The 25154-nt window shown below is 46.1% G+C and overlaps 1 protein-coding gene across 5 annotated transcripts in view; it reads left to right on the plus strand.

Annotated features, from left to right (window-relative positions):
• The window catches only part of LOC148505538 (SEC14-like protein 5), an 89846-nt gene that overhangs the window by 49639 nt on the left and 15053 nt on the right, over positions 1–25154 (plus strand). The window lies entirely within an intron of this gene.

Here is a 25154-nt window from a genome sequence, read left to right on the forward strand (position 1 = left end):
ATTCCTCGCTCCATGCGTGGCGGAAGGATTCCCAACTCTCAAATAGTCTTTGAGCACTTTGACGCTAACCTTCTTAAACCCCATTTGCTTTACCCTTAAATTCTTTATTTCTTTTAAAAATGTTGTCATTCTTATTCTTACTTTGGATCTCTATTAATGCTCACAAAAACGAGCATTTTTTTTCAATCATTATTTTATGCTATTGCCATCCTGAGATAGCCAAGGAAAGATATTGGTGGTTCATGTACTGTCGTGTCCCTTGTTAAATGGATGAATCTCTTCGCCAGCTAGGGGGTTACTACTGGCAGTCGACATTTAGAGTGAAAATTACACTAGTTAATAATTAGACCCTGTGTATAAACGCCGCACATCTATACATACTACACTGACCCTGTGTATAAATGCCCCACATCTATACATACTACACTGACCCTGTATATAAATGCCCCACATCTATACATACTACACTGACCCTGTATATAAATGCCCCACATCTATACATACTACACTGACCCTGTGTATAAATGCCCCACATCTATACATACTACACTGACCCTGTGTATAAATGCCCCACATCTATACATACTACACTGACCCTGTGTATAAATGTCCCACATCTATACATACTACACTGACCCTGTATATAAATGTCCCACATCTATACATACTACACTGACCCTGTGTATAAACGCCGCACATCTATACATACTACACTGACCCTGTGTATAAATGCCCCACATCTATACATACTACACTGACCCTGTATATAAATGCCCCACATCTATACATACTACACTGACCCTGTATATAAATGCCCCACATCTATACATACTACACTGACCCTGTGTATAAATGCCCCACATCTATACATACTACACTGACCCTGTGTATAAATGCCCCACATCTATACATACTACACTGACCCTGTGTATAAATGTCCCACATCTATACATACTACACTGACCCTGTATATAAATGTCCCACATCTATACATACTACACTGACCCTGTGTATAAATGCCCCACATCTATACATACTACACTGACCCTGTGTATAAATGCCCCACATCTATACATACTACACTGACCCTGTGTATAAATGCCCCACATCTATACATACTACACTGACCCTGTGTATAAATGCCCCACATCTATACATACTACACTGACCCTGTGTATAAACGTCCCACATCTATACATTCTACACTGACCCTGTGTATAAATGCCCCACATCTATACATACTACACTGACCCTGTGTATAAATGCCCCACATCTATACATACTACACTGACCCTGTGTATAATTGTCCGACATCTATACATACTACACTGACCCTGTGTATAAATGTCCCACATCTATACATACTACACTGACCCTGTGTATTAATGCCCCACATCTATACATACTACACTTACCCTGTGTATAAATGCCCCACATCTATACATACTACACTGACCCTGTATATAAATGCCCCACATCTATACATACTACACTGACCCTGTCTATAAATGCCCCACATCTATACATACTACACTGACCCTGTCTATAAATGCCCCACATCTATACATACTACACTGACCCTGTGTATAAATGCCCCACATCTATACATACTACACTGACCCTGTGTATAAATGCCCCACATCTATACATACTACACTGACCCTGTATATAAACGCCCCACATCTATACATACTACACTGACCCTGTGTATAAACGCCCCACATCTATACATACTACACTGACCCTGTGTATAAACGCCCCACATCTATACATACTACACTGACCCTGTGTATAAACGCCCCACATCTATACATACTACACTGACCCTGTGTATAAACGCCCCACATCTATACATACTACACTGACCCTGTGTATAAACGCCCCACATCTATACATACTACACTGACCCTGTGTATAAACGCCCCACATCTATACATACTACACTGACCCTGTGTATAAATGTCCCACATCTATACATACTACACTGACCCTGTGTATAAATGCCCCACATCTATACATACTACACTGACCCTGTGTATAAATACCCCACATCTATACATACTACACTGACCCTGTCTATAAATGCCCCACATCTATACATACTACACTGACCCTGTGTATAAATGCCCCACATCTATACATACTACACTGACCCTGTGTATAAACGCCCCACATCTATACATACTACACTGACCCTGTGTATAAACGCCCCACATCTATACATACTACACTGACCCTGTGTATAAACGCCCCACATCTATACATTCTACACTGACCCTGTGTATAAATGTCCCACAGCTATACATACTACACTGACCCTGTGTATAAATGCCCCACATCTATACATACTACACTGACCCTGTGTATAAATGCCCCACATCTATACATACTAGGGATGTGCAGGCTCGGATAGGTTCGAATTTTCCCGCCAAGTTCGGATTTTTCCCGCCAAAATCGGGTCTCCGAAAGAGGCAAAACGTTCTTTCATGTACAAACATCATCATTCCTGGACAAAAGTTCAACCCGGCTAGTGGTGCGGTGTGAACGTGGGTAACCCGGGTCGAGGTGATCCAGGTTCCGTTCACTGCTTAGGGAGAGCCGGCACTTGGAGATGAGATCATCTCCAAGCGCCAGCTCAGCATCGATGGCAGTGACGTCATCGTCCCGGCATCATTGCTGGGTCTGGCCGCCAGTCTGAAAGGGGTCTCAGGCGGGTCGCACCCGGGATGGACTCATGCACAAATTCCAGTTGCGACTCGCCTTTTGCGGACTGAAAGGGGAATACTATGACTGTGCTCCAAGGACTCGCGGTAAGGGCAGATATTGAATGCAGGGGCCTGTAGTGTTGGGCTGCCCAATAATTTCTGATGACATTTACTAATAGTTCTATTCTATTCACGATTTTGGAGCTCATCCATTCTACATTCACCAATAGGTGCAAGCTAGATTCCAACAGATTTTTTCATGGAATTTAATCTATTTATTTTTGAGGTCATGGTTATGTTTCCTAGTGTTCCCGCTAGGCTACAGGAACGGCAGGGCGGGGAAGGCTGAAGTCATGTTGTTTTAGCGGGGCGGCACTAAAAGGGCAGGGTGCATATTGCCCTTTTAAAGGGCGCGGCACCCCGCTAAAACAAGCTAGCAGGAACACTAGTTTCCGGAAGGACCTTCTCCTAACCCTGGCCCCACATGCGGTCAGATTCCATTGCCATTTAGCTTATTCTGTTACATGGTTACAGTCCTCTATCAAATTTGAAAGCACTGATCTGTATATTTGCTTATGGCAATTGAAAGGACCACTTAACATGCATAAGAGGTGGCTTTAAATTAAAGAGCTAACGTAAGCATTCACAGGACTATACAACGATCAGCCATAACATTGAAACCACCTGCCTAATATTGTGTAGGTCCCCCTCGTGCTGCCAAAACAGCTCTGACATGGACTCCACAAAACCTCTGAAGGTGTCTTGTGGTATCCGGCCAAGATGTTAGCAGCAGATCCTGTGAGACTGGGGAATTTTAAAGGCCAAGTCAACCTCTTGAACTCTCTGTCATGTTACTCAAACCATTCCTTAACAATGATTGCAGTGTGGCAGGACGCATTATTTTGCTGAAAGAGGCCACTGCCATCAGGGAATACCGTTGCCATGAAGGGATGTACTTAGACTGTAACAGTTTAAGTAGGTGGAACGTGTCAAAGTAACATCTACATGAATGCCAGGACACAAGGTTTCCCAGCAGAACATTACCCAGAGCATCACACTTGCCACCGCCGGCTTGCCTTCTTCCCATAGTGCATCCTGGTGCCGTCTCTGCCCCAGGTAAACGACGAACATGTACCGTGCTGTCCACATGATGTGAATGAAAACGTCATTCATGAGACCAGGCCAACTTCCTCCATTGCTCCATGGTCCAATTCTGACACTCGCGTGCCCAGTATAGGAGCTTACGGTGGTAGACAGGGGTCCGCATGGGCACTCTAAACGATGTGCAGCTACGCAGCCCCATACCCAGCAAGCTACGATGCACTGGGTGTTCTGACACCTTTCTGTCATAGCCAGCATTAACTTTTTCAGTCGCAGCTCTTCTGTAAATCAGGAGCAGATGGGCTAGCCTTCTCTCCCCAAGTACATCAATGAGCCTTGGGCGCCCATGACCCTGTCGCCAGTTCTCCGGTTGTTACTTAGACCTTTTTTGATAGGTACTAACCGCTACATAACGGGAATTCCCCAGAGACCTGCCATTTTTGGAGATGCCCCAGTAGTCTAGCCATCACAATACAGCCCTTGACAAAGTCGCACATATCCTTTTCCTCCTTCCAACACATCAACTTCAAGAACTGATTGTTCACTTGCTGCCTAATATATCCCACCCCATGATAGGTGGCATTGTAATGAGATAATCAATGTTATTCACCTATCATTGGTTTTAATGTTACGGCTGATCGGTGTATACCTAAGTTGTAGATACTTATTTGTACCCATTTCATTCAGTGCTGTACAGGAAACTAGATGTACAAAGACCAAAGGTTTTTTTCTTAAGGGGGGCATCCACTACACGATTTTAGCAGGCGATTGAACGATAACGACGTCGTTATCGTTTAATCGTTAATAAATTGTGCAGTCTTTGGTCGTTAACGATCAACGATGCACGCTTCCGCTGGTCGTTTGATCATCTCCTCAGTCGACTGAACATGCAGGTCAATGTCACTTGATCTATTAAAGGGGCACATCCACTAGACGATCTACTCCCTGTCCAATCTCTAAACGATTTTCCCTTGATATTTTATCTTTCAGTCTGAACGATTTGCAACCGATTTGCAAACTATCTTTAATAGATCAAGTGAAATTGACCTGCATGTTCAGTCGACTGACGAGACGATGAAACGACCAGCGGGAGCGCGCATCGTTGATCGTTAGCGACCGAACACTGCACGATTTATAAACGATTGAACGATAACGACGTCGTTATGGTTCAATCGCCTGTTAAAATCGTGTAGTGGAAGCCCCCCTTTAAAGATAGTTTGCAAATCGTTCAGACTGAAAGATAAAATTTCAAGGGAAAAAATCAAGGGAAAATCGTTTAGAGATTGTACAGGGAGTAGATCGTCTAGTGGATGTGCCCCCTTAGTCTGTCTGATAGTGGCTACTTGTCTGTGATTTCCTGGGGCAGTGCAAGGTTTTATCGAGTTGTTCCTGATGTGTGTGAGTCGCTTAGATGCTCGACTCAGCAGGGTGGTAGGTATTGTACCCTGAGATATCTTTCCCTACAAACTTCTACATTAAACAATGTCCTGTTGGGCCTGAGGGTACAAGCCGTCTTACCGAACAGTAGATTGGACTGTTCTGTACAGAAATATCATTATCCGAATGCCCAGCTGTAGTTTTGTGCTCTGTGACTCCTCTTTTCAATCTCTGCACCGTCAGTAAACAAATATATATATCTGTGGGCTTAGGGAAAGCAGCCAGTGTGGTTTACACAAACGTCAACTGTCTGGTGATGCCTTTTTGTCTATTCACCTCCAATTATGTAGCTTCATAGGAAAAGCTGCTAGACCAAAAAAATGTCTTTTATATCAAACTGCTGTCTGAAATATCTACAGAACCATACGTAAAGGTTTTACAAACTTGGCAGAACTCCAAGTATTTGCATTGTGTATGTGTGGCAGGAGATTGGGGGGGAGCAGATGAGGGGGGGTTAGTCCATCTACATCAGACTTTCCGATCTAACAGGCTGATGTTCTTTTGAAGCTGCATTTCACTCCCTGCCAAAACTACCCATATGTTAGCTATAAGTATGGACTTTGGTTCACTTTATATACAGTTTTACTTCAGTCACTTCATGTATTTGCCTAATCCCAACTCAGCATATGATCATTATTGATGGAATATTGATTGAACTGGTGGGAAATTTGTGTTGTCATTGGCGTATTACGCTACCAGGCTCCCATGTGATCTGACTGCAACGCCAGATCTGCTTAGTCCAGGTATGGCTGGCCCTATTCCTGGCAGAGCTAGATCACAACAGGGCAGATGGGCTCGTTGCCCATGGGCCCCCACACACTGGCATGTGTGAAATGGGGTTTCCGTGGACTGGGGGCACTACAGTATGTTTAACACATTCACATTTACGTTCATTTGCACCGTAAATGCTGCCTCCCAGTTACGACACATCCCAGCTGTCCCAGAACGCGGAAACTCCTCGGGTCGTTTTTACTTTACTTTTCGCCGAAGACACAAAAACTTTTCCTTTTTAATATGTTCTTAAAATGTTCCTAAGTTCAGTTTTGTGTGGAGTCATTTGGGATTCGCCAAGCTAATGAAATAACTGTACGGAACCTGGATATACCCCTCACTTTGCACACGTAAGAAAGTTGTTATCGCTCTCTGCTTTAATAGTACTAAACGTATTGAAGAGAAGCCTTACCACCGCCCCCCTCCCTCTCATATAGCTGCCCAGTTCTGGTCTCCGCTGCTGAGGCCTGGGCCTGTGTAGTGCCAGTTCCCCATAGCATAAGCTATACACACATTCCATTGCTGCAACACACCCGTCCTCTTCTTATGTTCCACACTTCAAGGTCGCAAAGCTTCAAGGGCAATGGAAACTTAACATAAGCCGAGGAACTCATCAGCTAAATAAAAAGTCGCTTGCGTTACATGTTATTTATTATTTTTTACTATTCTTATTATTAGCATTTATTTATAGACATAGGCATACAAATCAGTAAAAAAATTATTAGTAGTGTATATATATATATATATGTATGTGTATATATATATATATATATATATATATATAAATAATGTATATACGAGAGAGAGAGAAAACATTCTTTTGTAATATAAATAAAATCTTGAAATGGGTTATTTTACAAATAATTACTTTATTTATATTTTTATTTTCCTCCTTAATTGGGAGGTCAGGTGCAGTCTATAGAATGGGGAGGTCGGGTGCAGTCTGTAGAATGGGGAGGTCGGGTGCAGTCTGTAGAATGGGGAGGTCGGGTGCAGTCTGTAGAATGGGGAGGTCGGGTGCATTCTGTAGAATGGGGAGGTCGGGTGCAGTCTGTAGAATGGGGAGGTCGGGTGCATTCTGTAGAATGGGGAGGTCGGGTGCATTCTGTAGAATGGGGAGGTCGGGTGCAGTCTGTTGAATGGGGAGGTCGGGTGCAGTCTGTAGAATGGGGAGGTCGGGTGCAGTCTGTAGAATGGGGAGGTCGGGTGCAGTCTGTAGAATGGGGAGGTCGAGTGCAGTCTGTAGAATGGGGAGGTCGGGTGCAGTCTGTAGAATGGGGAGGTCGGGTGCAGTCTGTAGAATGGGGAGGTCGGGTGCAGTCTGTAGAATGGGGAGGTCGGGTGCAGTCTGTCTAATGGGGAGGTCGGGTGCAGTCTGTCTAATGGGGAGGTCGGGTGCAGTGTGTAGAATGGGGAGGTCGGGCGCAGTGTGTAGAATGGGGAGATCAGGCGCAGTGTGTAGAATGGGGAGATCAGGCGCAGTGTGTAGAATGGGGAGGTTGGGTGCAGTCTGTAGGTGCCGCTTGTTGTGAAATGATCAATTGCAGGAGTAGTAATTCTTTCACTTTTTATCTTCTAAAATAATGCTTTTTGCTGCCTTATTTATTTAATGACATCACGACTCTCATTAAGGTCATTTTGAATGGACCTCGCAGGATGACTGGCTTCTTGCCCTCTTAGCATTGCACTGTAGATGTAGGCAGTGAATGACAGCCCTTCACCTAGATTTGCCTTACTCTTCCTAACCTGCAGTCACCACCAGCACGGAGAACATGCCCAGGAGAGGGAAAGGAAACAATGATAGGAGTCAAAGAGACCAATTTGCTTGCTCTGGATGGAGCTATGGACCATGGTCCATGTACACACTGGAGTTCACGGGTTGTTCCTTCTGTGGCAAAAGTGCTATGCAGAGGTTTGCAGGGACGCTGCTCGGCCTTGTGCAGATACAGTTCTCCTGACTAACGCCACTGGGTTGAATCCCCACATGGGCACCCGAAGCCCTCCACAAGCACTTAAGCAGTTTTCTGTGACTCCTGTCTCTGAATCTCAAGATACTCCGTATGATTTAGGTTCACCTTGGATGACATTAGACTTTGCTTTCATGTAAACCATGTGTTCTGCTTTCCTTCCTTTCCCCCCTGATCCTGTTGCCACTGGTGTGCTGTCATAACGCCTTAGCCAGTGAGTGGCTGTGATTTTATTTTTTCATGCTAACATGTCGCTGGTGATATTACATTTTGGCAAATGCCAAACTTGTCATGTTGTGTTGGGCTTTACACAATCTCTTACTTCCTTTTAGAAATTAGTCCTCGCTGTGCCAACTTCTGTTACTTCCGCTGATCCTTTTGTTCTCACTGCTATCACTGTCCTTATGTCCCATTTACTCTTCCCTTCTGCATGTGTTCCTCCAACTGGTGTGTAATCAAAGTGCTGCTATTCCATCTGGTGGGAAGTGCAGGCCTCCATCTTCATCTTGTGCAAAGACAATTTCTCCATCTAAACCTTCCTACTAGCTTGTCGCTTGCCAGGTCCCGTTCATTACATTTCTTTACATGTATGTGAACTGTGCATCATGGGCAAGTATATACTGTGTGCAGTATGTTTCCATTCCAATAAAGTTGTCTCGTCATTTAGGTACAACGGCTTCGTAGCCTAGAGTGTGCCCCGGCCAGGCTGTAGGAGCTGTTTTACCTACCAGCAGCAGAGATACTTTGCACACGGTGTTGAAAACTGAAATTTATACTGACCCATCATCACCACCAGCTCGTTATAGCTAATTAAGAAAATGCATAACTTTTATTTATTAATTTTTGTTTTAGCAAGGGGCAAGAATTTCTGAATGAGTCCAATTTTATCCCACAGTTGACAAATTTCAAATATGCAAATGTTCTAAAAAGGGTAATCATTTAGTATAGGTGTATTTAAAAAAAACAAAATTAATGTATACTCTTATTACATATAGCAATATAAAACCTATAATAATGACTTTTCAGAAGAGCACTGCTGATAAACTCTCAAGGTATATACAAATGTGTCCTAATACATCTAGCCTCAATACGCCACGCAGCGCGACTTGCCTGGCGTGAGTGAGCCACCAAGTCCCGTGTAACTCTTCTAGCGACTGGCGTCTTTTTTGGGGGGAGGGGGGGGGGGGCGAAAAAGTGACCAAGTGGCAATGAGATGCGACTAGGAAGCACCAGCAGACCGCGCTGATTGATGCGATAGATGCACACAGATATACCAGTGTCACCTGAGTCTGTATATGAAGCACAACGGAACTTGGAATGAAAAACAGCTGCAGTCGCTACATTGTAGCATTACATATACAGATTCAGAGACTCAGCCGCACACAGATATACAAGTGTTACATATTAAATTAATCAGCACAGTCTGCTGGTGCATCCTGGTCGCATCACATTGTGACTTTTAGGCGCAATTTTGGCAAGAAAAGGTGCCCAAAAGGTGCCCGACGCTAGCAGAGTCTCACGGGACCTGGCACGCCAAGGGTACCGGACTATAGACAGACAGTAATTAGATAGACGATGTCTAGATAGACACCAGATCTTAGACAGTCAATAGTTAGACAGGGACAAAAGGTCGAAAGGGAGAAAAGTCAGACACACTAAAGTTAGACGTATAAAAAGATCGACATGTACAAATGGTCGACAGGGTCAAAAGTTTGCCATGAAAATAGTCGACACAGAATTTGTCGATTTTGGGAAGGGCAGCCCGTCTCTGACTGATCTCTCGCAACTACATGTCGCTGGTGCAAGTGTCGAGACTACTGATGACGGGTGCGGCAGCCGGTTTAAAATCAGTGGGCGTTAGGGGTTGCCGCTTGCAGAAGCGCGGACCCCCCGCATTAGCTGAACGGAATCTCGCATTAGCATACGGTAGTGCATCTGGCTTCCGCAGCTGCCTGCAATTACAGCCACATTACATGCGACTCATAATCAGCCCCAGTGCTGCTGCCGCAAAGCGAGTGGCTCCTCGGTCTGTCAGCACCACGGTGCCCAGCTTCTGCCACGGATCCCGCGCCGCTCATTTCAGCGTGGCCGTTATTTTCCTGATTTTATTTTCTCACCAAAGTGCAATGGGTGTCTGTTACGTCTGCAGTACCATCACACCAGCTGCACCCCAGCTATGAGTTTTGATGTTCACATTTTAGGCTGTGACTACTCTTAACAACACTGTTAAAGATCGTTTTTTACCACGTGCCTTTATTTTTTATTTTTTGCGCCTGCGATGCAAAAAAGTTCTAATGCTGCAGGAGGCATCTGCCGGCATTGCAGATCCGAGTGCCGTGACGGAAGACGTAGTGTCGGATCACCATCGGCCATCTGAGTAAGCCTAAGCTCCTCTGCCAGAGCCAGGAAATCTACGTGGGAATACGCAGACCCTGGACTTGACTCAACTACAAATTGGTGGGTCAATACTGTCGTTTTGTAAACGGTCAGCGCCCCCGCCCCCAAACGGCCGCAACATGTCAATCGTGCTGTGGGTTAAGGGCCACTGCGGGCGATCTTGCGTACATAAATCAGCACATGTGTCGATTTCCCGCCATCTGAGTTTTACGCAAACTGTTGAGTTTGGGTACAACTTCGAATCCGGGTCAATGTCTGTCCTACAATGTCTACTCTGCATCAGTGAGCAGATAGGTTTGTTTCCAAAATGCATTGTTACTCGGAGGCACATTTTTTTTTTAAAGTCTTTATTTTAGCATTTTAGAAATAGTATAATTGGGGGTGGGGGGAGTGAAAAGGGGAGTAAGCAACAAGAGAGAGAAAACAGGGAGAAAAAATAGGGTGTACTTAAGGTTGCTCCTCAACCCGCAGCCCTTAGCACACCCTGCCCCTCCCCAACCCCCCCCCATTCACGCATCATTGGCTCTTCATCGACGGAATCAGGAGTGAAATCAACATACAAAAGATGAAAGCGTTCTACAAAATGAAGAATAAATATTCGCTATCATTATTGCAAAAATCAGAGGCAGCCCATAGTCAGGTGTTCCATCACATGCAAATGCGTTTTATAGGACAATTAAAATAAGAGGTAGTTGTGCACGAGGAGGGAGGGGTGAATTTCCTACACGTCCAGGTGCATTTTTCTGCAATAACAAATCGTTACTTGGAAGAAGCCAAATACAGATACATCTGAGCTGTCAGAAGACCAGCAGAACTAATAATAGTTTGTAGTGGTGACAGTAACAGTGAGCAGGAAAATGCTGGCCGCCAGAGATAAGAGACGCTGTGTAGCCCCTCTCCTGCACCAGGGATATCATAAACCAGACTTTGTAATGCTGCCAGACGAGGACCCTGTCTAACGTAACAAGGTGCTCTGTTGTTTGGCCGGGGGCACCCTGTAACATGTATGCTCAGCTGATGAACGCCCACTCTTTATTGGCATTAAAGTGACCCAATGTAACATTGCTAAGTTCTGTACCCCAATAGTCAGGGGGTTTCACCCTCTCACATAATATAACCATGCTGTGCACCCTGACAGTTGCCCTAACGCATTGTAAGTACTGTGCAGCAATTATCTGGGGGTGCCCTGACAGTGCCCCTAAAACGACCCCTCTGAGCACTGTACCCCACTAGTCGGGAAACGGTCAGACATAACATTGCCGAGCTGTATATACGTGACAGCGAGTCTGCGCCTCCCCACAGAACATAACCGTACCGTGATCTCTCCTCAGCACTGTCGGTATTTTTAGCGCACGGTAAAGCGGATTATACCGAGCTGCTTATCTGTGTCATATTTAGTAAGAACTGTGGATGGTGGAAACACCTTAAGTGTCAGATAAGCAATGTCACATTCCATGGAGTGAGACCATCACAGCTTTAATTCACCTTTTAGTATCAGTCGCAATACTGAGGTTAGTTATAATTTATGCAGATCGTGCACGAACTGAAAGTCTGTAATGGTGTTTGTCACTGCAATACAGATTTTAGTGGCGGTGGAATTTACCAATCCAGGGCTCCTTTTGCACTTCTGCAAGGGTTTTCCCTACATCATCGGCAGCATGCACAAAGTAGTTTCACCCCCCACCCCAAGGATCAAAAGAGTCCTCTTCGGCTTCGCCAGTTCCCCCATTGCAGGGTATGGGTAACGTCTCTTGTTAAATTGAGCAGACAGTGTACGCCCCATAGCAGACTATGGTAATGCAGCAAACTGAGAAAGACAGAGATACACAGGAGGTATCGGAGATGTATCTGCAGTATCCCTGTTGCTGAATAGGAGGAGGTAGTGATAACCTATGACTTAGGCAAAAAAAAGCCAGAGAAAGGAGTTATCACAGCTCCATAAATAGATCAAGTCTCCCAATGACCACAGCTCATTTTACAGAACCCATTACAAATACATTGCGAAAAGATAATGTTGTCCTAGAGGACGAGGTGTGTGGCATGATCTGTATATTAACTGCAGAAGATCTGACCACATCTACCTTGCTTTTATATAAGGAATCCGTCAAGAGCCATATCAAGACTTTCCTGAACACGTGCTGCTAAAATCAGAAGTTCTAGTAAGGTTGAATTAAGAGGTTGTGAGTAGTATATGCCAATATGGTCTCACTGTCAACACCTGCACCTGCCTATTGTGACACCTGCCTCTCTTGGTACATCTGGCAAATTATTCCTAAGGTTGACTTTAAAGGGACTCTAACCCTATATTATTATACAGGTAAAGGGATCCGGCATATGCCAGATCACCACAGTATGCCCCCTCCCAGCCCTGCCTCGCCCCACCCCCTCACTGCTCTTTGCCCGGTCCTCTGCCTCGTCCCGCCATGCTGTCCGCTGCTCTGTCCCACTTCATACCCCTATCTTCCCCCCCCCCCCCCTCCCCCTTGCTTCTGTCTAGCCCCCTACCTCCTTTGGCTGAATACTTACCTCCTGGCAGTTACTCCTCTCCTGCTAGAGCCTGTCCTGTCTCCCTGCCAATTTGACCATTGTGCACGCCCTGGGTACCACTGCGCATGCCTGTAATAGACAGGGCAGACCTTGGCGGATTATTATATAGACTACTATTTTGAACCCATCATTTGATGGGCCACGAGCATGCAAAATGCATGAAAAAATTTAATGCATGTCCTTGATGGTGGCCACGTGCACTGCACGTCATTGCGTACCTGTGTGTGCTGTGGACATGCAGTTTAAGGGGCCTACGTGTTAATAATCGCGGCACTGCCGTGATTATTAACGTTCCATGTCGCCGGGAACTTGCATGGAACTTGCATGGACAGTAGTTGCGGTAACCGCTTTCCCCGGACACTGCACATGCACACAGCGCCAGCTTCCGGGACTGGCCGGAGGCTGCGAGTGAAAGACTTCTCCGAAATACCGGGGATGTAACTCAGGGACAGTGGTTACCGCAACCCTGTCCCTGCGAGTTCCCGGTATTTTTTCATTAAAAATGTAAATATTCCCAGTGAGATGGAACGTTAATAATTGTGGCAGTACCGCGATTATTAATACATAGGCCGCTAAGTGCCCAAATAGCGTTTGCAAGTAGATGATTGGATAAGTTAGTGAGGAAGATGGACGAGTGGCCTGGTCAAGCGAGCCCAGGGTGGCGGTAGGGTGTGGCCGGGTACTAAAACTTTCACAAATATCACAGAGTGGGAAAGCAGCTGGCTGACACACAACTATGCTCATAACCGTGAGGCAGCATAAAACTATTATGGCATATACAGTACATACATACCCTCACTAGGCACAATTAGGCACAGATAAGTTTTGAGGTGACTGTCCATTTAAGCCAGGCGTGGGGAACCTTTATTTCTGCCGAGGGCCATTTTGATATATATAACATTATTCGCAGGCCCGATGTAGGCCACGCCCCTCCGTGTGACATCACGCGAGGGCCACAATCGCCGGTGATTACAGCAATGCCTGGAGTATCCCGAGTATGCTCCGGGGAGCTGTAAGGACAGCGGCGTGACCATCTGAAGCGTCCTAAGGACGATCCAGGCGGCACTGCTGCATAGATTCTGGCTGCAGTGTGCCATTCTAGGCACCCTGCTAGCCAGATGAGGCTAGCAGAAAAAAGCTCCGAGGGCCAGAGCAAATGATTCCAGGGGCCTTATACGGCCCCCGGGCCTGAGCGTTCCCCATCCCTGCTTTTAAGCCATACTTTTGTGGTCTTTACTAGACCAGTGCTTCACTGGCATCTAAATTTAGCCTTAATTGGTTGTCCTGTGATATATATATATTTTTTTTCAGCTAACTTGTTTTACTAATTAGTATTTCTAGCCTTAATGTGTCCATGGTTGTGTCTGAGGGGAGATATATCAAAGCTTGGAGAGAGATAGGAGTCTCTGTACTAAGCCTTGGAGAGAGATAAAGTGGACGGAGATAAAGTACCAACCAATCAGCTCCTGTCATTTTACAGGCTGTGTTTGAAAAATGACAGTCTGGAGCTCATTGGTTGGTACTTTAATTGTATCCACTTTACCTCTCTCTAAGCTTTGATAAATCTCCCCCTAGGTGTGTTGGTTGCAGCTCCTGGGAGATGAAGTGACTTCCCTGAGCTGGAGCGTCATACACTTGTCCAGCAGTAGGATCGGCACTTGTGGAATGCTTTGTAGGTTGTATTGAATGCCGAGTCTTCCTGTGGCCCTGCTTGCTACGCTGTTTTCACACCCACTGCACACTATTGCACACGATAAGGAGAACTGACATTCTGGGGCCTGCATTCTAGGAATGCCTGAGTCCCTGTGGTGGGACGATATCTGCTGTGAAATGTGAGCATGAAGAAAAATGTTATTATTGGTATTGCCAGTTATTTATATAGCGCGCACACGTTCCGCAGCGCTTTACGGAGAATAATTCAGTCACTCGCATGAGTCCCTGTCTCAGTGGAGCTTACAGTCTATGGGCATATTCAAGTAGAGGCGAAAAACCTTTTTCGATACTTTTTTTTTTTTTTTTTCTCAAAAATTTTGTCTAAAAACTTTTCACCTAATTAAATTCCAGGACAATTTTGCCTAAGCGGAAACTCGATGCATTGAATTCGGCAAAAAAGATCAATAGCAGGTGAAAAGAAGTGCAACATTTTTATTTCGGGGTGCAAACATGGAGTAATGACTCAGAATCCTTGGGACAGCTCCCCGAAAGACAAATCTGCAAAAAAAACAAAAACAAACCTAAGAACACCCCAAAAAAGACATGTAATTTTTGGGGTGAAAATTTAAAAATTGGGGGGACAAGCATAAAAACTAGCAAAATAGGCTTCTTGGGGGCTGCTAGGATGGGTCAGGTGCATGCAGCACAAATTTGGGATTGCAGGTGCATGCAGCAGGAGGCTTTTTCACGTTTTTAAAAAGGTCACTTTAGAGACTATAAAATATGCTAGCACCCATTTTCAAGTACTCCAAACTTTACTGGACTACTTATTTTCACCAAAAAATACTGCTTAATGCCATTCTTCACCACTTTTACAAGAAGCTAATAGCAAGCAATTTACACAACTCAAGTACGCAAAATAGTTTTATTAGGGCTATTAGTACACATCTATATTGATTCCCTATGTTATTAGGGCTATTAGGACACATCTATATTGATTCCCTATGTTAATGTATCTTTTTCTGGGGTACAGACTGATTTCCCCAATTCTTTAGTACTTTTCGCCTGTTCCGCATTCGCCTATTTCCGTTTTCCCCTGTTTTGCAATTGAATTAGGCGAAAAGCGGGGACGTGCACGGAATGAATTTGCCTCTGAAACAGGCGAAAAGTCGGACAGGCGAAAAGTTTCCGACTTTTCGCCTCTAATTGAATACCCTGCTATATTCCCTACCACATGGGCACACACATATACACACTAGGGTTCATTTTTTGTCAGAAGATAATTAACCTACAGTACCAGCATATTTTGTGGGAGGAATCCCACGACGCGCCATGAATGGGAATTCATCTCATGACCTCTGTGTGGCAGTAATGCTAACCACTGCGCCTGGCTGTAATGCTAACCACTACGCCATTCTCGCTGCCCTATTCTCTTACAAAAGATTCAGAAAACTGCCTAACCAGCCGTAAACCATTATTGAGTAATGAACTTAGAAGGTTATACCAGTAACAATTGATATTGCCACATTACAAATCATTTTGCTGGATTCTGCAACCTTCTGTAGTAACTGGGGATACTTTAAATGGGATTTGCGCCTGAAATTGAGTATAATGGATATAACGCTCTAGCGCAACTGGTGAAGCAGCCGAGGTTTAAAACATCGTGTGGGTCACCTAAAACACCAAATATAATGTGATAAGTAGAAACAAAGTGTGTAAAACCCAGTAGCGCTAAACCCTAAATAAGCGAAATAAAAATAAATTACTTACCTCGTTCTCGATTTTCAATAATGTTTTGTATATATGGAGAGAAAAAAAGGACAGTATATAGCGTAATATTGTAGATAAACATTATATATACAATTTATTAAAACGAAAATAATTTTGGCACTAGGCCGGTGTGTGACAATGTGAAGAGAACCAATAATACAAATAAGTAACACCCTATATGGGTATAAGTCTTTTGGAAAAGTCCATGTTTCGTGCCTAGAAAAATCCACTCATATTGGACGGCCAAAGCTCCTCGTTGTCCAGCACACCAACTCCTTCAATCTGCAAAATAACAAAAAACAAGAGCGCCTCCTAGTGCAATAACCATGAAACAACACCAAAATTGTGTGAATAGGGCTAGCCGGGTACTTTGCTGTATGCTGATTCTCAGATAAGCTGTGTTTTACTATCTCTAATGTACGGGCAGTCATTTGCAATATTTAAGCTCGGAAATTGTGTTACACTATGTATGTCTATTTTTATGTTTTTATGGATTTTGGATTCCCATTAAAAACTGAAAAACGCTATTGATGTCAGTGACCTTATGAGGATCTTCACAAAGGACATGGGATAAGCTGTCATAATTTTATGCACATGGTACGGGTTCACTCTTAGCCCTCTTCACACAATTTTGGTGTTGTTTTCACGGATATTGCACTAAGAGGCGCCCTTGTTTTATGTTATTTTTATATACAATTTATTATTTAATTAGGCTCCAAATAGCCCACGGATAATGAGGCTTAAAATAGCCAATAAAAACATATAGAATTTACTTATAAACACACAGAAAAACAACACATAAATAGACAGAGACGGACTGGGGCTGACCCCCTAATGCGCTCACCCGGAAACGGGTGTGGCCTCACTGCAAAAGGGGCGTGTCCACGCCTCAGTGCATGCTGTGAGTCACAGGGGCGTGGCTTTGCTTCCCGCCCCCGTCTTTCAGTGTCCTGGCCAAGCAGAGCGCCGGGAGGCGGAGCTGCTCGTCTGGGGTTTGCAGCCGGACCGGCCCATCTGGCCATTGGCCCTTCTGGCATTTGCCAGAAGTGCCAGATGGGCAGTCCAGCCCTGGCAATAGATGTCCCAGAGGCCTGCGAAGCAGATCACAGATGAAAGTTCAGCATTGGAAGTGCACCGCAGGCGGCCCGGATTTGCAAGCAGTGCCGATACTAGGTATGGGTGTTCTGCTGTGATGATAGCCTGTAGCCCTTAACTCGTTTCGAGCCCTGGAGCTCTTCCTCAGAAGGTCACTCGCTGTTTATAAGTCTCATTATCCTGTGTACTATTAGGAGCCAGTAGGGAGGCCAATCTCGGGATCCCGGGATTTTGTCCTAAAATTGCCGGGATTCGCGCTCTTTTAGCTGTTGGGTTTTTTTTTTGTTTTTTTTTCAATCCCGAATCCCAAGATTGAAAAAAAACCACCCGGGATTGGCCTCCCTAGTTGCCAGTGTCTTCACAATAAATTCTAATCTGTAATTGTACTTTTAAGTGCTATATCCACATCCAATGCAGTACACTTTGAAGGGAATCAGGATGACCATTTAATATTCAGTGACTCTGCAGCCGAGCACTAGATAGATTTGGTTCATCACTACGGTAAATGACCCCATTCTAAATTAAATGTATGTGAGTCAGTGAAATATATAAGTAGGCACCATTGTTACAGATGGGTATAGAGACCCTGAAGAAATGTTTAGTAGAACTACAAGATACATAAGGGAGGTCGAGGGTCTCTGCCGATGGTGACTACATTGACGGTAGAATACCGGCCGGCACTATCCCGACGCAGTAAAAATTATACTTAGAGGATTTTTCCTTGCGACTATTAGAACTTTGAGCACGCATTGCAAACAGCATGTGTAAATCTATCATTCCCGCACAGTACAAATGCTGTAAGTAGTCATTTTTACTGCATCGGGATAGTGATGCCAGCATTCTGCTATCTATGTAATCACTGTCGACACAATAAAATACAGAATAAGGGTATTCCATTAGTGCGCTTACAACCTGCTGTCTACTCACTATTCTAAACAATGAAGAGTAACACCACACTCTTATACATATATATAAACAAATGAAAAACATTTAGAAATTTGAGATGGCACTGGAAATAATGGAATGACAATAAATGATACTTAGGGCATACTTACCTACCTTTATAAATCTCTTCCCGGGAGAAGCCCGGGTAAGAGAAGCAGCAGGGGGCCGTTGGGGGCGGGGCCTAATGATTCGCGTCATTAAGCCCCGCCCCCTCGTGGCAAAACTGCCACGATTGGGTCAAATTTACATAGGTGGTGGGGCCAAATGCTGTGATTCATGCAGAATCACATCTTAAGCCCCGCCCCCTTCACGGAGACCCGCGATCGCCGCGGGTATTCTCCTCTTTCTGCCCACTTCACTAGGAAGTGGGCAGAATGCGGGAGAAATGCCTACCCTTCCGGGGGTGCGGGGGGTTACCCGAAAAATCGGGAGCCTCCCGCGAAAACCGGGAGGGTAGGCATGTATGACTTAGGGGTCTATTTACTAAGCAGTGTTAGGAGACAGAGTGAAAAGTGATAAGGTGCCAGCCAATCAGCTCCCAACTGTCATCTCACAGGCTGTGTTTGAAAAATGACAGGAGCTGGTACCTTATCACTTTCTTATCACTTTTCACTCTGTCTCTTAACACTGCTTAGTAAATAGACCCCTTATTCCTTCAGTAATGTTCAGATGAGTTCTCAACAAATTTTCTCCCAGATAGAAACATACAAAGAGAGAAAAAACAACAAAAGACTCTGTCACAAAAAACATTCTTAAAAGATTCAAATTTGTGAATATTAATAGCAGACCAAAGTAATTAAGATGGCATACCACACTCACAATAAAGTGGGGGAATAATCCATTTATAAAGGTATCTTTATAGCCCTGGAGTATAGGATTCTATGAGGCCACGTTTCCACCTCTCAAGTAGAATAATAGAGATGGGCGTCGCCCAACTCACGTGTATTCAAACGGAGATATTCTCATCAAGGTATCTTTATAAATCCCCCATGGAAGACTCCTCAGCATATGACAGAGTGTTTTGTTGTTTTTTCTCTTTGTATGATTCTATCTGGGAGAAAATTGTTGAGAACTCATCTGAATATTAATGAAGGAATAAGTATAATTTTCTACTTCAGGGTCCATAGGGTATCCACAGGATACCTTGGGGTATAGGTGATGTCGTCAGGCATCGGGCACCATAGAGTTAAGTTTCAGCCTCCCAGGATGCACTAGGGTCCCCCTCCTATACCCCGCCCCCGAGCCAAGGCATCTCAGTTTAGTTTGGTGCCCGGCCGGAGTCGGATGCACCTGTTAGAGGGGGGCTATGAAGAGCCCCTGAAGTTTCTTCAATGCAGCTGTGGCTGCACATCTGGAAGTACAGCATGGACTGTCAGTCCTGACGTCCATGCTGTCTTCCCTACACCCCTGCCGGTACCAGAATGCCGGTACTGATCCGGGGATGCTGGTAGGCATCTGGGGTCACAGCTAGCGGTGACCCCAGATGTTTAGGACCATGGCCGGAATCAAGGGGGACAAAGGTAAGCAGCGGGGTCCCGCGGTGGGTCCCCGCTGACACATGGTCCAAAGTCCCCAGGTAGGGGGCTCCCTGGGGACTGGCTGCAGCGTGGAGCCAGGTCCTAACCTGCGCTTCCACTACCCCCCTGGGACAGCAGGACCGCGGCAGAGCGGTAGCGCTGCGGCGTCCCAGGGGTTAAATGCATGCCAGGGGAGCGCGCCTTCCCTGTCTCACAGCCGGCGCCTCCCCCGCTGCACACAGCCCTCTCTGCACTGCGCTGACTGGCCCTGTGTCAGCGCTCCTCCCCCAGGCCGGCCTCCTCTCTGCTCCTCGGTGGCCATCTTTGGAGAAAGCATGGTGAGAGCTGCTGGACGCTGGTGAACGGTGGCATCGCGGTCTGGGTCCCCCCGCATACCTCTTCTCCGTTGGATTAAGGTCTGTGTATGCAGCGCTGTGTCCTACCAGGCTTTGAGTGTGCGTAGTTGAGGATCAGCGCTGATAGTGCAGGGATTGATTTCTTTGCATTGTATGTGACCTATGCTAGCGTCTGCTGCCTGTACTTTATTTTCTATCTGTCAGCATTTAACTGTCCCTGTTCTTTCTGCTAAAGCCCTTGTGGTGCGGTGCTTGCAGGGTGGTCTCACACTATACTAACGAGTATCAGTGAGAGGGGTCACATACTTACCATTATGTCTGAAAGTGACTTTTCTCTCCAGCTTTTATGTACTGCATGCAAGGTACCTATAGCAGAGGGGGACGGTAGTGCGGAGGCACTATGTCGGCAGTGTTATTTGTTGACACGGACGATTACGGTCACGGCTCCGGTACAGGAGCCGCCCTGGGCTTGTTTCGCCAAAGCGCTTACAACCCTCGTGGGCCAGTTAGCTACGCAGCCTGCGCTCTCACAGATGGGATTGTCCCAGCAGTCAGTGGTGTCGTCACCCATACAGGGTTTCCCGAGACAACTAATGGTACCCCACGGTCTCCCTATTTCCCCTCCTCAGGTCTCTCATGAGCCTGCGTGGGTTAATTCGTTAACAAGCTCTGTACAGCAGTTGTCAGACGTGTTGCAGGGGGAGTCTGTGATGCGGCCTCACAAGCGGCCGGTGGCGTCTCAGTCTGCTCCTTATGAGGAAGACGATGGGACGTCCGATGATGGGGAGAGTCTGGATTTTTCTGACCAGGAACCTCCCCGTCCTAAAGAGTCGGACGCTAAGTCTAAGGTGTATATACCTGGCCTTATTCGTGCAGTCCGTACTGCTTTAGTTATAGAGGATGAGGAGCCTCCGGTATCAAAGTCCAAATACGCCTTTTTCAAGGATGTTAAAGGAGATACCACAGTGTGTCCTCTTTCGGGGCAATTAGTTGACCACCTAGAGGAAGCGTGGAAACAGCCAGGGAAACGATATCAGCCTCAAAGGCGTTTAGCAGTGGCGTATCCGATGGCAGACAATTATTTTGCCAAGTGGGAATCACCTCCACAGGTGGATTCTCATGTGACACGACTTGTCCGTAGTGCCACATTGCCCATGCCATCCATGTACTCCCTTAAGGACGCTACGGACCGCAAGGTGGAGATCTGCCTGAAGTCCGTCTATTCCCTTGCGGGGGGGGGCCAGCGCGGCCAGCTATGGCCATTTGCTGGGTTGCCAAAGCTATGGAGCGCTGGGCTGATATGTTGGAGACGTCCCTCGATCCCGACTGTTCGGCGGAGCAGACGGAGTTGATCATCAATCTCCGGGATTCGGCCACTTATATCAACGAAGCGGCCTTAGATATTAGTACCCTGGCATCTCGAATTTCTTCGGCAGCGGTTGCTGCTCGTCGCACCTTGTGGTTGTGATCCTGGAAGGCGGACGCTGATTCCAAAAAGGGTTTGGAGGCGTTGCCTTTTAACGGAGAGGTTCTCTTCGGTCCGGACCTGGACAAGATTATAGCCACGCTGGCGGCAGCTAAATCAGCATGTCTCCCGTCGGCTGCTTGTCCTTCTGGTTCAGGTACATAGTCCTTTCGGGCTTATAGGGCCCAGGGTAGGCCTAAAGCACAGTCCTTTCCCGGACAGGCTGGCCCAAGAAATCGGCCAAACCCCGGAAGCAGGCCTGGAGTACCAGACGTCCGGCCCCTAAGCCAGATGACAAGCCTGCGGCCTGACGGTCCGGGCCTCCCTTTGGGGGATCCCAAAGTGGGAGGCCGCCTACTGCAGTTCGCCCGGTGTTGGTCGGTCACCACGACAGACACTTGGGTTCTCGAGGTGGTCTCACACGGGTATGCCCTCTCCTTCCGGCACAGACCCCCGGCTCGATTCTTCACCACGGGTTTACCATCAGACCGGAACAAAGCCACGGAGCTGCGGAAGGTCTTGCACACTATGCTCCAGGCTGGAGTTATAGTTCCGGTTCCATTCTCCCAGAGGGGCCAGGGTTTCTATTCCAATCTCTTTTTGGTACAGAAACCCAATGGGTCCTTTCGTCCGATTCTCAACCTCAAAGCTCTCAACAAGTCTTTGCGGGTGCCGAAGTTTCGGATGGAGACCCTTCGGTCCATCATTCTGGCGCTGGAACCTGGGGACTACATGTATCATTGGACATACAGGACGCTTATCTGCATGTCCCTATTCTTTTGCGCCATCAGCAGTTCCTCAGGTTTGCAATCCGCAGCGACCACTTTCAGTTCCGGGCGTTACCTTTTGGCCTGGCGACAGCACCACGTGTTTTCACCAAGGTGATGGCGGTCATGGCGGCTTCCCTGCGGCTGCAGGGAGTCCGCATGTTGCCGTACTTGGACGATCTTCTCTTAGTGGCAGGATCTCCGGAGCTCCTTCTGCGCCACTTGGACCTGACTATTGCGCTACTGCAACGGCACGGCTGGTTAATAAATTGGCAGAAGTCCACCCTGGTCCCGTCTCAGCGGATTCTGCACTTCGGAGCCTTATTGGACTCGGGTCAGCAAAGGATCTTTGTGACGGGGGAAAAGATCTCTGCCTTACAGTCGAGGGTGCACAGTTGTCTGCAGAGCCGCCGGGTGTAAGTTCTTACCATATCTCATATTTTCTGTCAAAACAATGACCGTCCCAGAGAGGCACCTTACTGTAGGGTTTCTGCATTACACATCGCTCCTCAAATGTATTAATGTATTAATCCACCAAATTGTTGACTTTATTTAATTGCCATTTCTTTTAAGTACAAGGAAAAACGGAACATTACCATTTTGGTGAAATACAGATATATGCAGATAACATGGTTATAATATTAAAATAAAAACAGAACACACAGTGCCTTCCTTTAAAAGTATATATTTAATGTAAGAAGGATGTTATCGTGAGAGGGACGTTCATCCGCCTGGCCGAAAAACCGCAAAATAAATGGAAAATGCACCAAAACTAATGGACATAAAAAGGCGGAACTCCTGTACTTGTCTCCATATTCAACAAATAGGGACACACTTTTTTGTGATGTGTGTGTGTGTCTGTCTCAGTGTGTGTGTTAGCCCAGATTTATGTAGTGTCTTCATATTTACTTACACCAGTATTTAGGGGACAGTGGGCCTGATTCAGGCCCGTTCTTCTGTGTACGCTCGCTAGATGCGTATGCAATTTTGTCAAAGTGACGCCATGGGAAGCGATCGCTCGCCAAGCCATAAGTACGCCCACCATGTCTTAGCGAGCGGCCACTTCGTCTGAGCATACGCCCAATCGCACAGGCAGAGCCGCCCACCAGCAACACGTCATCTCCAGGAAGTGTATTAAAACATTGGTACATCGAGCACCATCGGATGTGAATGCAGTGCTTGAGGTAGCTTTACCCTACCGCAAGCATTGCGAGGAAATCAGTGTAAAAAAAATGCAAGTGACGTGTCCTATGACGCTGCCTGTTAATTATGCACGCCTCTAAAACGGCGTTGAAACACTCTGGCACGCCTGCGTTCGCATCTCGAAACCCCCAATTATTAGTGTCCTGCCCCTGTTACCACCCACAAACTGCCTCTCCTGTCACTCATTACCCTGGGCTGCCTTTGCTGGGCGAGCATGAGGGTTGCGATCGCAGTGTGTAGTTCGCGCACGCGCAGAAAGAAGCGTGTGCATGCATGTACACAGAACATCGGGCCGCTTGCGAACGCACGGCGCGAGCGGCTCTGAATCAGGCCCAGTGTCTGCTCAGTGTTTAGTTTTCCTAATGACCTCATTTATTAATTCATTTCAATTTCACTTGATTCGCTTGAATCTATTCCCACATAATCAGCACATTAATTATCTTTTATTTTATTATTTACGGCCTTGCATTCTAGCTATATCCTTTCCCGCTGTACATCTGTATTATTGAATGGTTAAATGCATTCCTCTCGGGCGCACAGGATTTTTCGCGGCCGCTGAAATGTGTATCTGAGAGTTTTGTATACTCCTCTCGTGTATGTAATGTGATATGTGTTGATGGGCAGAGATTCACCTTGGATTGTGAAATAACAAGGTTCAACTAGGAATTGTGATGTAGTCGGCTGTTTGTCTATAGAGTACTGTGTACATGTGTCACTTTATTCTTCCTCAGGTTTGGTTAAGCTTTAGTTGTGGATCCCCAAGGCTCCCTAATATTCCAGTTTTTAAAGAAATGCCTGCTTGCATACAGCAGGTGACTTATTTTGTGCCTCAGTCGTTTTGATTTAACCACCTGCGATCAAGCCTGGCTATCCTAAAACTCTGGCCTGTTAGAGAGTTTCAGGACCGGAGTGGGAAAGCCCTGCACTACATTTTCTATTTCAACTTTTAATACAGTTGCTCAACTTTCAAAGCTGTGAAAGTGGGAAACACCATAGGAAGTCTCTGTACAACACGCTCCCTTCTGGCTGCTGTAAGTGCTATCTCTGATGTTTGCTGGCCACGGGCCAGGCTTGTGAGAGTGGAATACCCAGGCATGCCATAAAATATGCTGTTTAATACGCCGGTGGTATAGAATGTATAGGCCACCCAGGATCCGTGTTCTAAAAGCTTTGAGGAATGCCGACGACAGATCTGTAGAGGAATAACCAGTTCAGAGAAGATTTGTCATTGTCACCTGGAACTCTGCGCTCCATGTCTCTCATCTCAGCGTCATCTCATTCATCACGGAATTTGTCAGGCTGGAAGAGAGTATAGTACGATAAGATAGTCACAACCTACTGCTCCAGCTCTGACGGTGTGGGACCTGATGTGTAACACTGAGGCTTAGCCTTCTTTGGGGGTGTTACTAGAGTCTGATTACAACCTATGGGCCATAGGCAAGATACTGGTTTGGGCTC

This window comes from Taudactylus pleione, unplaced genomic scaffold (genome assembly GCF_031769625.1).
Source record: "Taudactylus pleione unplaced genomic scaffold, aTauple2 ptg000451l, whole genome shotgun sequence".
Classification (NCBI taxonomy): Eukaryota; Metazoa; Chordata; class Amphibia; order Anura; family Myobatrachidae; genus Taudactylus; species Taudactylus pleione.